At 48.7% G+C, this 12,954-nt stretch overlaps 1 protein-coding gene and 1 non-coding gene across 11 annotated transcripts in view; both read left to right on the forward strand.

Moving 5' to 3' along the window:
• Nav2 (neuron navigator 2) overlaps window positions 1-12,954 on the forward strand; it is a 635,485-nt gene that overhangs the window by 333,612 nt on the left and 288,919 nt on the right. The window lies entirely within an intron of this gene.
• On the forward strand, window positions 10,928-11,034 carry LOC130865607 (U6 spliceosomal RNA). The gene has a single exon (XR_009056160.1). It is a non-coding gene; the product is annotated as a U6 spliceosomal RNA (small nuclear RNA).

A 12,954-nucleotide genomic window follows, 5' to 3' on the forward strand; every position in this document is an offset into this window, starting at 1 on the left:
TTTGCACACACACTGTCTGGGACTGTGTCTCTTTCTTCCTGTTTACATCAGCTTGCATCCTGAGGCTCAGACACAAGTGCCACTCCACCTGTCCCCTGTGGAAGTGTCCCGCTCCTGGCAGAGGGAGGAAGAAACCCAGAGTGCAGGTTAAGCATGTGTATGTGTGTGTGTGCGCGCACATGTGTATCTATGCACACATGTATGTGTGCATGAATGTGCATGTGTGCATGTCTACATGCATATGGTTGTGCTTCTACCTCCTGGAAGGAAAGGGTGCTGGAAAAAATGTAATTAGTTTATTGCTTGGTTTATCTGAGGGGAGGTCTCCCACACCTCCACCAGGTATCAGTTTCTAATTCCTTTCCATTGTGTTCACTTAGTTGGTCAGTCCCAAACCTTTTGGGTGAGAACTCATTGCATTACCTACAGCCAAGGCTTGTAGGACTGGGCTTATCCCCTAACAGTTCCCAGGAAGTGTTGACCACAAAATCCCTCTAGGAGACATGCTTCTTAAACTTCCATCCCTAAATCCTTAGGGACCAGAACTGGCCAAGAATAAAAGGACAGATCCTGCAGCAAGTACCAAACCAACAATCACTCCTGCACCCTGTCCTGTCCTCCATTAAACCACAGCCACAGACAAGAGAGCTCAGCAACCCAACAGACCCCAGGGGACTCCTGGACGACAACTGCCTTCCAAGCTGCTCTTCAGAAGCATTCAATACAAACCAAGCTTGGACTAATGACAGTTTTAAACTGGCAAGCTGAGATGCTTCAGCTAGAGTGGCCCCAGCTTCTGAGCCCACACTGCCATGTCAGGGTTCTTTACTTTCTTTTAAGCAGCTCCCTCTGACCTTACATGAACCTCTGGCCCACTTAGGAGGACAGAGAAAGCTAATAGGAGTCCTTGAGCCACTTCCCAGAGATCCTCTCCTGACACTACGCCAGGTCAGAAGTCGGAGATTTACTCCTGGCCAGTGGGGGATGGAGGCCTAGCCACATAGAGGCCCTTCAAAGGGGTGTCAGAGGTCACCCAGAGACTGCACAAATTCAAGCCTTATCTGCCTCCTTGAGGTAATTGGGGAGGAGGATAGTGGAGAAGCCTTGAGGGCTGTGGTGTTGAATTGAGCAAATAAATACCAGGGGTACCTGGCAACTCTCTCAGATTGGCTGGGATGTATGCTGTCTGCTCTGGGAAAATTTGTTGGCTCCAAATAAACCAAAACAAACCACCTAAAGGAGCTTCCTTTGGAGCTGTCGAGTGAGTCTTCGGTCACTTGACGCTCCATCCCCAGACTCTCCCGTGAGCAGCACTGTTTGAGATCTATAAAGATGTAAAACACAGCGCTTATTCTCCAGCCTTGCCTTCTAGCCACAGTGAAAGGAGATAAATGCCTGGGTTCTGGGAGCACAGCACACAGTAAGGCTGCAGACCTCATGAGGATGTGGAGGATTTGAAGGATCTTCTTGCTGGACCACCCTGAATGCCATCTGGTCCAGCTCTTGCAATCTCCTGATTCACTTGAGTTTATTTTCAGTGCCTTTCTTATGATACCATAGAAGATTTCTACAGGGGTCCAGGTTCCTCCAGAGTAACAGGAAACGAAATGGGGTGATCTTTAAACTTCCTTCAGGCTCACCATTCTGGACTCATTAGTTCTATTTAACCATGCCAAGAGCAAGCCAGATACTTGAGGGTGCACTTGGATAAGATAGAGAACTTGTTCCTAGGCAACATATCACTTGGAGGTGATGGTGTCAGCATTGCTGTTCATCCCGACAATGAAGGGTACCTGCCCTGACCGTAAGAGGTCTACTGTACAGAACATGGAAGGACAGAGGATGTATTGAAGATGACTGGGGAAGGATGATGGATAATTCTGATGGGGAGAAGGACCTGAGAGAATTTCACCAACAAAGCTGACTTTGCTCTGAGTCTGAAAGGTCCCCACAATACCACCTGGCAGGACAATGCCTGACAGGAACAGCCATGCCCAGGCTGAGGGAAAACCCTAACAGTTACATGGATATATAATAAGACTCAGCCTGGTTCGGAAAAGAAAGCAGTCCAGAGACATCGGAAGAGGGTGGGAAACACTGTCCACCTAGAATTGCTCTGTCACTGCCTAACCTTCCTCTGCTGTCAGGAAAAGAGGGGTCTGGATTGTGTGGTGAGCAGGAAATGACACTATCAGCTCTGCTGAGGAACACGCTAGGTGGTGGCATTTAATGTGTGTGCTAAGGAGAAGGCTTTACATTAACTTCATCTCAAGATGAAGGCAGAGAGATGAGGCAGAGGAGTTCCTTGCTGGCACAGTTTATTTATAGGGAGGTCTCATTTGTTTGGGGGCCGGTCAGTGTGACATTCTGTCTGCCCTCCTGAAAGCCTTAAAACTTGCTCTCCAACCCTCCCTGTCCTACAGCCTCAGAGGTCCCCATGCCCTCAGGCTGACCTTTTGAAATGAGACTGACACCCCTCCAAGGCTGGTGGAGAGGGAGAAAGCAGTTCCTGTGCTCTTGGCCCTCCTTGTCCTCAGGCTGCAGATAAGAATCCTCCTTCAGGGAGAATTAGCGCTTCTTCAGTGTGACTCCAGTTCTGAAGTGACCTGGCAGGCTGCATACTTCCATCAGACTTTTACTTTCCTTCTTAGCTACTTTCTTCCTTGGATTCTCTCTCCTCACCCAGTTTAAAAAACAAAATTTCTTTAGATACAGTATCACTCTGTAGCTCAGGCTGGGTCAGAAGTTACCATGTAGCCCAGGCTAGTTTCTAGCTCTTCAGCAATTGTCCTGCATTTCAAGGGTTGGGATTACATGTGTGAGCCATCTCTTGCATTCTAAGATCTTGACCCTTCTCCATGTGGGAAGGCTGGGGTGAATCTTTAGTCCACATGTGGATTAAAATGCCTGTCTGCAAGTTACCTTCATTGTCTCTGGGAAGTCATTCTTTCCTGACATGGTAGTCACACAGAGGCAGGATGCTGGACTGGCAGGCCCGCGTTACACTTTTTGTTTTGTTTTAATGGTTTTTTGAGACAGGGTTTCTCTGCCTAGCACTAGCTGTCCTGGTATTTGCTTTGTAGACCAGGCTGGCCTCAAACTCACAAAGATCCACCTGCCTTTAACTCCTGAAAGCTGGGATTAAAGGTATTGAGCCACCACAGCTCGGTTTATACTCAGTTTTAAGGAGTTTACAAACGAGGGGGAGGAGAAAGTCAGTTACTCCCTCTCTGAACCTCAATCTACAAAATCCTTCTTAACATTGCTGTGTTGAGTCTCTGAAGGTGCCCTGTGTCCCACTTAGCACTACAGATGTCCAGGATGTCCACTGGCAGAGGACACATAGCATTTCTGGGACTTTCCTATTCAAGTCAGCCCCCTGGGCTGGGAGACAATCTCCTCATGTCATGCCACCTTCTTGGATGAGCACACCAATCCTCCTTCTTCTGTGGTCATTCTAGATCATTTAGGAGATAGCATCCCCCCAGCCAGCTTCAGGATGCATTTGTAACAGTCTGAAGAGGCTCCCCAAATCACCCCTACCCTGTCTGCACTTTTTCCCATCAGTCACTGGTCTGGCTGAAGTATTGAGAGACTCCCTGTTAAACTGAAGCATCACCTCTGGGAAACACATTAAGCTTTTAACAGCTGGACACAGATTAGTTTATCAGGCACAGAGTTTAGGCGCTTAGAATGAAGGTATATCACTTTAGGGTGGGAGAGAGGCAAGCAACTCCATGAATGGGCCTCTCTCTCCTAAGGAGCGAGCAGTGGTATCTTTTGGGGTGCCAGGCCACTAACTATTTTACCTCTGGCCTTCCTTGTCCCTTTTCTCCTTGCCTTGAGAAAGAAGAGCCCCAATCCCTGACTCAGTTCAGAGTTAGCCATTAGAAGAGCTGGGCAGATGGGCAAATTCAGAGTGAACAGGAAGGAATCCATGAGCAATGGATGCTATCGGGATGGAAAGGTCTAGAACACAGCACAGGAAAAGCAGGCCCAGGCTCTGAGTCTGCAGAAGTGCACAGTATTGAGACCATCATTGTCATCGTGAGAGTTCAGGAGAGGCCCAACCTGAGGTAGGCCAGGCTGTGGGTGGGTGGAGGGTGTCACAGCCTGTAAGAGTCAGTGCTGAGTTGACAGCCCCAGGGGATGGGTCTGAAGACCAGGACTGGGAGAGGCCGCCAGCTGGGAGGAAGTAGAGCACTGCCCCAAGTCATCTAATCTCCTCTAGTTGACATCAAAGGCCGAAGCTGGAGACTACAGAAATGAGAGGAAGGAGCAGGCTCTGTGGAGGCAGCTTGGTGAGTGCTGAGTCTCTCCTCAAGGCAAGGTGTGTCTCTGCAGGGATGTGACGTCTGCTGGGGTAAACTCACAGCTTCGCCCAACAGCTGGCCTTGGCTGCACATGTCTTCTCTTTAGGTACTCATGCCTTGTCCCCTTATTCCTGTCTTCTCCCTGCTGCAGCCACTACCATTCTAAACAAGTCCTGCTATTACAGAGGTTGTCCCCAAACAGGAATGTGGACACATACCGCTCTTAGTTTATAAAGGTGATACCCCTCCTTTGCAGGGACCTCGTAGGCCTCAGCCAAGTGATAAACCCAACTCCATGGTCTTCATTCTGACCACTCCACCCCTGTTATGGCACTTCATCCCTACACCCCTTGGTAGGGCACCCCCTGGAATGGGCGCCCCCAGGTGCTTCCCATTTTTCTAGGTAAAGTCTGTCACCTGTGAGTGCTTCTCAGGCTGTGCATACCTTTCTTCTTTGTGGCCCAGTTATGCAGTGTGTCTGCTTGCTTCCCTGCCAGTCACACACCAGAAAGGGAATCTTCCTACTTCTCAGCACCCCACAAGGCTGGAGAAGGACTGCACCATAGAGGCTCAAGGCTGAAAGCGCCAGCGTATCTGTCTACTGCACAGGGGCATGAAAGGGCAAGTGGCCACCTCAGTCCCTGCATGGAAATCAGGCAGGTGCATTAGTGTCTCCACTGTTCCTCTCCTTCCTCCTTGCACCACGGCAAAGCCTGAGACTGGGCCTCTGCAGTGACTTCCAGGGCGAGTGTCCTGTGAGTGTTTCAGCTCTTCCAGGAAGAACCATGAGCCGATAGCGACTGCCTGGGTGAATGTGAGGCCTTGGGCTGGTGGCGTCTACACAGAGGCTCTCACTTCCTCTCTTCCTCCCCAGCACCATGGACCCCTAGATTAAAATATAAAACAGCAGCAGACAGCTGCTGCTTTGCTGTCTTGCCCAATAAGATTTTTGTCAAGCTTTAGTTCTGGAAAATAAAGATATTTTAAGATTTGACTTCTGACTATATGCCTATTTTAATATAAAGCACACATTTTCAAATGTGTGTGTGGTATGCCATCCCCTCTAGGATGTACCCCTACCCTTGAGCTGCAGAGACATGGCAACTGCTAGGGTTAGGGCAGACACTAGAGGGGGACATAATAGTTACGGTTAGAACCTATCAAGTGGGACGAGGTAGAAAAATACAAGTTAGCAGAGTTAGCAGTGAGCGCAACAAATGTAGCAACCACATTGGCAGAATAGAGAGTTGTGGGGCGTTTCGGGGGGAGTTGCTGCATTTACAGAGTCAGAAGTCCTTCGGAGCAGGTGACCTTAGAGATGAGACCACAGGTGAATTTAGGGGAACAGTGTTGCAAGGAAAGGAACTGTCAGATGCAAGGCTGGAAGGACCTTGATATGTTGACACCAGAACAAAGGGGACTGTTGCTGGAGCATGGAATTCACAGATGGAGGGTGGGAGGGCAGGTAGGTAAACCAAATAAATTAAAATTAAATTAATTAATTGATTAAATTAATTTAATTAAGTTTAATTTAAATTTTAATTATTTATTACTAGCAACGAGAAAAATCAAATCCTGAAGGATAGAGGTTATAGGGAAACATTTTCATTTACTTGGTCTGTTTTAAAAATTATTCTTCAAAAGCTTGGGACCCGTCTTCTCACTTCCTCTCATTTTGAAGTTTTGGTTGCTGAAAAGAACATATAATAACATGAAATAACATATAATATGTTAGTTCCAAGAATCTTAGCCCAGCTCTGTCAGTTCTGGGGAGGCAGTATCACTTTCCTTCACTGATACTGCTGCCCGAGCCAGCTGCTAGGCTTGCGGTCCGGATGCCCAGGGTCACCTGGGAGGAGGGGTACCAGTCCCCAAAATTTCAGAGAAAGAAAAGCATAACCCAGCCTGCAGGTAAAGGACACTGAGGATAAAAATATACATCAAAAGCCGTGTCCTCTCCTGTCCCCTACTCCCCTGACAGGCTATGGATGTCCTTTCTCCTGCAGCTGCCAGGTGTGTTTGAAAACATCCACGCTCCATCCTTCTCATAGCAGGAAATAAATATCGCCAGAGGTGTGGGCTGGGGTGTGTGTGTGTGTGTGTGTGTGTGTGTGTGTGTGTGTGTTCACGCGCCCGCGCGCGCACTCCCTGAGTGCCTGCATCTATCATACAACCACAATCCAGATTCCAGCTGTCTCGGGGTGCCAGTGGTTACCATGGACAATTTGGGTGAGTTTGATGCAGAAAATGAGATGGAGCTGAGCACGTGTTGGGGGAGATGCACGCTGGTGTCCTGGCTAAGAACCAGAATGGTCCTGGAAGCCACAGCCCCCTCTCGGGATCGCAGCCCGCCCTCCTGCCCAAGGCTGTCCCGCCTACCCTCGCCCTCTCCGCAGGAGTTAAGGACCTCCCCGCTGGGCTGGCTGCTCTACCGTTCCCCCTGCACCTTCCTCCTGCACCGGGCCCTGCAACAGTGGCCGGTGCCCCCACCACTACCACCACGCGGGGCCCCAGCCCCCCCCTCCCCCCGGCGTCTGTTCGCTGGTGCACAGGGGAGTTACTGGATTGCGCTGAGGGAGCATCGCACTCAAGAAGTGTGGGCTCGGGGCTTCTGTTCCCGCCTTGGGTTCCCCCAGGGCTGAGGGAAGTGACCTCCGTGGCCTGCCAGGGATGCCCCAAGGGGCTGCAGAACGGTGGACGACCTGGCGCCGGGGCCAGACCAGGGATTTTGCCGGCAGGTGCTTCGGCTCCCCTTTTCGTCTTCCCTTCCTCTTTCCCCTCCCTCCTCACCCTGAAGTAAGATGAGCATGATGCTGTGGCGCTGGGAACAGAATAATTCCACCATGAAGCTGGTAAGGGCACACCGCAGACTCTCAAGCTCCACTCTGGACTCTTCCCTGACAGCCTGATTTGTTACTGAAGTGGAAAATCCCCCAATCCTCAGTTGGTATTTCTCTGTTTTGAAGGTGCGCGCGGGTGTGTGTGTGTGTGTGTGTGTTGTGTGTGTGTGTGTTGTTGTTGTTGTTGTGCATGTGTGTTTTTGAAGGGAGCACAGTTGAGATAATTAACTCCCCATCCCTTCCACTTACGAATTCCTGAGGTACTGTGCGGTTGCACCTCCAGGTCATCTCCTTGGTGCAGAGCTGGATTCTCTGGGCCAGCATGGTCTGCCTCCTGGACCCCTGCCCAGCATTGTGTTGTAGTCCTTTAGAATGCACGTGGGTACTGCTCGCTTGTGGACTGGCTCGTTTGGGGTTGGGGGTGAGAATAGGTGGCCCCTCTTCTTATTCCCCCTCACAGTGTTGTGGTAGTTGCCTTTAAAGCTTGAAAGAAGCCTCCCGGGTACTTTTGCGCTCGCTTTTCAAAATTAACCGCTGCTCGATCCCGGGAGGAGAGGCCAGCAGTGCTCTCCTTGCTACTCAGGAAAGGTTGAATTGTTTTCCCATCCCAAGCAGGAAATGTGATCCAAAGGCTCTCCTCCTGGCTTTGGCTTTGTGAGGTTTTTTCCCCCCTGTGTTTTTTTTTTTTTTTTTTTTTTTTTCCCTCAGATGGTTTCAGCTGGCGGGGGATAGAGATTCCCCCATTAAAGTCAAAGCACCATGATCTAGTCAGTGTCCTCAGCGTGCATTGGTCCAAGGTTCCCACTTTGCAGATCTACTGCTGAGCTTGATATATAATAAGAGCCCAATGAAGAATAGGGTGGATAAGCTGGAATTCATACTTATTGCAGTGATATCATTAAAGATGCTATTTAAAAACAACACCAGCCAAATAACGGACATCGAGCCTGAGTCTTCCCATAATGAAGTATTTGTTGGAAAAGTGCACCTTAGTGTTCACATTGCGTGTGTTATGATTGGCCTGTGTAACCTTAAGCTACTATTTAACAGCTTGGTTTAAGGTGCTGTAACATTAGCAGACATTACGTGCCTTTACTGCTCCCAGGTCATGATTACAGCTCCTTAATCCTTTCCTGGAACCTTCTCCCAACTTGCTGTGGGAGAACCAGCGTTCCCCTTGCTTCCTCCCAAAGCCATGCCTGAGATGCCACTCTGTTATACAGCATAGGAGAGTCAGGGCCCAGTCTGAATGGCAAAGATTGCTAGACTTAAGGCTTTTATGGAAAAAAAAATGGATTCTGTGCCATGCAGAGAAACCATAAAACACCCCAGTAGATGGCATCTGGGGCCTGGTGACAGGTGCCTGAGGTTAGAACTGTGACATCTTTGCTGTCTCTTTAGCCTATAGAGAATGCTTTTTTTCACATGGGTCAGAGGTCAGTCTTTATTGGGTCTGTCTGGGTCTTTAGACTTGTCTCATTTTCAAATAAACTGCGAGGACCACCTAAAATGACTGTACCCCTTTTCCCAATCAGGCAGAGCAGGGGTGGAGAAGCTCAGACAACTTGCTGGCATGTACAAGGCAATAGTTACTATCCTGGGTTACCCCACAATCCAGAGCCCAGTCAGGAAAATGCATGACGGGGTCTTGACATTTAGAGAACCTCATGTGTCCCCTCAAGTGGGCCTCAGCTCCTCTTCAGAGTCTGAAGAGCAGCACATACATGACAAATCAAGGTTCTGCTGTGCACTTGCTCTACAAGGGACATGACCTTAGTGGACACACCGGCTGCCTCACTGAGAGCCTTTGCTCACAATCGACTCCTGGTTTTAATCCTAACTTTGCCATTTACTAAATCTGAACCCATTTCCTTTTCTGTAAAACAGGACCTTGCAGTTCTCTGTCCTCGTACAAAGATGCTACAGGATAGTCTAAGAGCAGGTGCCGGACTAGAGTCTGAAGCACTGGTGTAGATGAAATGGAAACAGCCCGTCTTCTTGTCGACATCATTTTCTTTAACAATCTGTGTCCCACTTTGCCTGTGCTGCTGGGCCACTGGCTTGGAGAAAACAAACCTTTCTTATCTTTGAATCATTACTGGCCCTCGGCAGGAGGGAGTTCCCTGAGAACATCTTAGAAGTCAATTGTGTGTGAATAACCGCCCACAATGGGGACTGGGGCCAGAGGTGGGCGCCTGAACTTTTATCATTGATGCAGTTCAATAAACACCGAGTCGGTTAACCCACAGTTTGAGAATTCACTGTTCTGGTTGAATAGTGGAGCAGAAAGTTTTACTTCATGCTTTATTTTAAAGCTAATTGGATAAAAAGGGGGGGGGGCAAGAATCACGAGAAGGCTGTGTTATCTCTGCAAGGGAATGTCAGAAACGCAGCTGCCCACCTTGGAGAGAAGGCAGTGGCTGATAGATCTTCAATGAAAGAAAGTGAAAGGAGGTGACCACTCAGGCCTGACTCTCCTGCTAGGAGTGGAAAAGCTGAGACACAGCCCCAAACATGATGTGGGCGGCTGTGACATCCTTGTCACCCCTTAGCTCCCTTCCTTTAGATTCTTTGGTGTTAGGCAAGGACTTGGAGAGACGAGGAGGTAATGCTGGAGCAGCTGGTATCACAGGAGAAGCGACAGCATCCAACCAACAGAGTGGTGGCAGACAAGATACCCAGAAAAGCACTGATCTCTCACTAGCGCAGAGCCCAGGCTCCAGTTGTGTGACTTCTAGACTTCGACCTCCTGGTTTGTAACTGGGAACCAGAGCATCTCCCGGGACTGCTGTGAAAATTAGAGAGAAGATGCAGCAGGTTTTAAGATCTGGGCCCAGTTACTAGTTGATGAAGGGCTGTCCTCTGACTAAGAAGTGGTCCAGAAATGTGTGTGCATGGCTCTACACACAGAGGAGGGAGCAGTGCCCCTCAGGGCCAGCAGGGCCAAACTTGGGAAGCTATCACTCAAGACTCTTTCTGTCCAACTTTTCCCTGTATCTCAAATCTTATACAGTGACCATACATTTGTGGTCAAGAAGAGATAAAAAGAGTTTCTAAAATAATCTTAGTAGCCTGTGAGTAGGGAGACTTCAGTTTGCAGATTACATGGATTCTGTTTCATCTTCCCACAACTCTGCCAACCAGAAACTGTTTGATAACAGCCCCTACTTGACCAGGTGAGGAAAAGGAGGCTCCGAGCTCAGTGACTCGCCTCTGGTTTTCTGGTGACAATGACCAGGCATCACTCTGCTAACTTCAGTGACTTGTGTGCCTCCTAGAGACCAGCAGGGCTGAGGCACAGATAGAGCTGCAAGAGTGTGTGACCTGACTGTGCCCTCTGCGGTGTTTCTCTTTGTGGGCCTCTTTGTGAGCTACTCTGACCTATTGTCCTCCTTTACTCTGAAGGATGTGGGAACAAGATGCAGAAGAAAGTCAGGGTGAGCGAGTAATCTGGAAAAAAAAACAAAAAAAAAAAAACACTTACACAAAATGATGGAAAAAGTAGCTCTGAATGGGGAATAATGAAAAATAATGATGTTGAATATGCCACTAACCTTTGACCTTTCCCCAGAGGCATTGGTCAGTCTGCCCTCCCCCCCACACACACACAACCTGACCTCAGTGAGGTCAATAGAGATATTAGAAGGGATCAGGGGCTGTGGGACCCTGTTTGCCCTCCTATATTTGTTCTGCTCAGATTCAAAGGCCAGGAAGCAACAGTATTGCAGAGCCTGCTCTGGTCCTCCGGGTGCTATCTCCACAACACTCATGTGCATGCTCACTTCGGCAGCACATAGACTAAAGTTGGAATGATACAGAGAAGATTAGCATGGCCCCTACGCAAGAAGGACACTCAAACCTGTGAAGCCTTACATATTTTTAATATCAACCCCCACAGATGAGGGTGCGTCTTGGGGGTGGCGGGGTCAATGGATAAGGTGATGCTGAGCGAGCGTGAAGACCTGAGATTACAACCCCTGTATTCACGAAAACCCTAAGTGTGGTGGCCTGTGCCTGTAACCATACCACTGGGCAGGTGGACATAGGCCAATTCCAGAGGCTTGCTGAGCAGCTAACCTGCATGTACAGGCAGGCACATCTACCCCCACACGTACACCCTGCACTAGCAACACGAGTGCCTCTTTGGTGTTTTCCTTTTCCAGCTTGAAATATAATTTCCAGATAAGGAAAGAAAGGAATATTGAAGGTGTTCGATGTTATGGTTTTGACATGTGTATGCACAGCGACGTGATTACAACCGCGACACTAACACACCCAACCCTGCTGCAGTGAGCTCTTCCCCACCACTACCTGAGTAGGCTGTTTCTCATCCCATCAACTACATCTTTCACAGTAAAGCTCACTGGCTCTCATTTGAAGTTGTACCCTTCTTTCCCAGGGAAATATCAGTTATTTTCTGCTCTTGGGCAATGTAAGGTTTTTCTCTGCTTTCCACTAATTGTAACTGACGTAGACTTTTCCATCTGCTGGCTACTGAACTCTATCTGTTTTCTGTTAGTCCATTAATGCTTACAGGCAAGACATTCCACCCTTTCTTCAAGAAGCCAGGTTGGAGTAGACAGGAATGCTTCCATATGAATCTCTACTGTGCGTAATAAGCCTTGATATTTGTTTCAGCCTAGAAACCGACGCATGTGCAGAAGGTTTAGCTTTGGTTAATTACTGGGGTGGTAAGGACTGGAATATAGAAGAAGAAAACAAAATCTCTGAAATTAGCAAGTAACTTCTTTGCATGACGTTTGGGGTGGTTACACATTTTCCTTCATTTTTGTGTAAATAGAGGCATAGAGATTTATAATTAGTCCCTCTGGTGACCCAGCTGTGCCTGCATTATTGACATAATTGTTTTGGTATGGAGTTAGTACAAAACATTTTTTTGGTTTCTATTTCTGACCTCTACTATATAATGCCACCTACCCAGAAGACATGTGGCTAACTAAGCTTCTCTTTAGGGTCTCTAATCTATCTAGGACATGTAGGCTGCTGTCATCCCAGCTGGTCACCAGCCCAGGGCTCTTCCCAAAGGTTGCACTTGGGATTTACGTGTCATTGCAGATGTGCTGGCTGTGATGTGAAAAGGGTTACAGGCTGAGAAACGGTGAGACAGTCAGAGCGCCCAGCCAGCTACCCAGGATGCTGTGGGGTGATATGCGTCTACTACCCAGGATGCTGTGGGGTGGGGGTCAGGATGAGGTGATGTGGATCTGCTACCCAGGATGCTGTGGGATGGGAGTTAGGATAAGATAATGTGGGTTAGCTACCCAGGATGCTGTGGGGTGGGAGTCAGGATGAGGTGATATGGATCTGCTACCCAGGATGCTGTGGGATGGGAGTTAGGATAAGATAATGTGGGTTAGCTACCCAGGATGCTGTGGGATGGGAGTCAGGAGGAGGTGATACTGGTCTGCTTAAGCAGGATAACTAGAGAGGTGTACTGGAGATACTTGGAAAGCCTGGGAGGTAGGAGAGACTTGTCCTTGCTCCTGAAACTGCTAACTCCATCCTGTTGTAACACTGGGGGGTGAGACACAGATGGTGTTGTTACCCAGGTGAAGTTTCAGTGTTCTGAACATAACAGACAGAAGTGCCATCCCCAGTCAAAAATCGTCGGTGCAGCTGAGCTTGTTGGGGATGACACCTTGCTTGCCCGTGGCATTCAAGGCCTTCTGTGGATTGTTTTAACTGTCTCTGTTGGTCTGCGCTGCTTCCAGACAGGAGCTATTCATCCCAGCTGACATAGCCAGCAGAGGTCTTCTGGACTCGTGCTATTCTTATATATG

The sequence above is a fragment of the Chionomys nivalis genome, chromosome 23, assembly GCF_950005125.1.
Source record: "Chionomys nivalis chromosome 23, mChiNiv1.1, whole genome shotgun sequence".
In the NCBI taxonomy this organism is placed as follows: Eukaryota; Metazoa; Chordata; class Mammalia; order Rodentia; family Cricetidae; genus Chionomys; species Chionomys nivalis.